The 1,819-nt window shown below is 38.1% G+C and overlaps 1 protein-coding gene across 1 annotated transcript in view; it reads right to left on the bottom strand.

Moving 5' to 3' along the window:
- Positions 1-943: 943 nt before the first annotated feature.
- coq8aa (coenzyme Q8A, genome duplicate a) overlaps positions 944-1,819 on the bottom strand; it is a 30,851-nt gene continuing 29,975 nt past the window's right edge. Inside the window, exon 15 of the mRNA XM_061243541.1 lies at positions 944-1,819. This exon is cut by the window's right edge and continues 663 nt beyond it. The gene's annotated coding sequence lies outside the window, so the exon portion shown is untranslated.

A 1,819-nucleotide genomic window follows, 5' to 3' on the forward strand; every position in this document is an offset into this window, starting at 1 on the left:
GTCTGCCTTAAAAATGCATGGCTTTCCATTATGTAATGAAGTTGATTAAAACACACCACAGAATCAATGTCCCAGCAATGAAGCAAAATTACATAAATGGGAGCAACAAGAAATTAATAACTTATAAAGTATATTAGAGTGTATTAATGAAAAGGAAGACAGTTATTGTGTGGTACCAGTATTGTGTTCAGTGATTTGACAACAGTGATCTATAAATCCAGAATTATATCTGTGTGTCTTTATCTGAGAACTTCATTCACCCATAAACTTCATTATTTTGTTCTTTCACTACACATAAAGACAAGTGGAGTTTATGTAAGAAGGACACCTGTCATTGGTAAAGGGACTCTATAGGCACTGCTTAATAATATGTTACAACATGGCTGCCTAACCCTGTTCCTGTAGGTATCCATTTAAGCCCTTATTTGGCACACCTGATTCCAGTAATTAGCAGCTCGGCCAGATCTCAAGCTATTGAGTGAGGTGTTCTTTGTTAGAGATGGGGTGAAAACCTACAGGACGGTAGATTTCCAGGAACAGGGTTGGGCAGCCCTGTGTTACATGTTACATGACAATAACAAATCAAGTCACCACTGCTTTGCCAACAGAGGTAAAGAATGGTACCTTGCTACAGAACACAGTGGAAGAGCCTCACCTGTAAGATGCAAAAGCACAATGTACATCTCTTTATGTTACTGCGAACTTAAAAATCAAATAAAAGTGACTATTGTCTACTGTTACTGAGCACTGGATTGAAGTCATAGACTTCAATCCCTGGAGTTTACCCATTTTATTAGGACACTTTTAATTGTTGCTACTACAGTGAACACAGATGGGATGCAAGCCGTGTACGTACATACATACATACTCTACATACGTACGTACATGCTGATTATTAACTCATCAGGAATGAATATTTACTGAATTATGAATCTAATCAACATTTCAATTTGAAGATTATTTTTATTAACTCCACGTAACAATGCATTTCATAGGAAAATTAAAAACCCATTTTGTCCATAGTTTATTAATCATTGTATGGAAACCAGGGGACACAGTCTCCATTAACTTTGACCTAATTCCATAGGCACATTTACACTGGTAATCCCACAGAGAGAGTGCAGGTTCCACAAATAATGCTGAAAGTGTCATTTCTCATAAAAGGTCAGGCTTTCAAATCTGAATTACCACTGACAAAAAAGAAACCATAACCTGACAGTCTTTGATAAGTCTTTTGACAATGAACAGTGATTCAGAAAAGAAACAAACAACAAAAAAACAGGTGCGCTGTAGTCACTTCTGATTGCATACAACAATGTTAGATCAACATATTTGGCTAACAAAGCTTTTTCCAACATTTAATGCAGGTACTAAATGTCCTATTGCAGGGCAAGCAGGTTAACACAAAGTTATTATGCATTATATTTCAAAGACAGGCACTGGACCGAAAACAAGTATCATATTAATCTAGAGCCTCTACCCAAATCTGTTTAAGAAGAAGCCTGCTATCCATTCTATACTGAATGTATCTGGAATTTTGACTCTTGAATGAGACAGTGATGTTGGAGCCAGTTGTGCGTAATGTTTCTCCTACAGGAACTAGTAGTAGTGTGCGCACAGGAGCAGGAATTGGGCGTGGGTTTTACATCGGCGTAGCAAACCGCTCTGCACACTTTTGGGTACGCACGTCCGATAACTGGAAAGGTATCGCTTTACCACTGTTAGTCTTTTTTTAAAACGTTGTCCATGCACGTGGTACTGGAGTATGAACTGCAGGAGGCCTAGAATACCTAACACTCGACGCAAAATGGGTTTGTGT

This window comes from Conger conger, chromosome 5 (genome assembly GCF_963514075.1).
Source record: "Conger conger chromosome 5, fConCon1.1, whole genome shotgun sequence".
Taxonomy (NCBI): domain Eukaryota; kingdom Metazoa; phylum Chordata; class Actinopteri; order Anguilliformes; family Congridae; genus Conger; species Conger conger.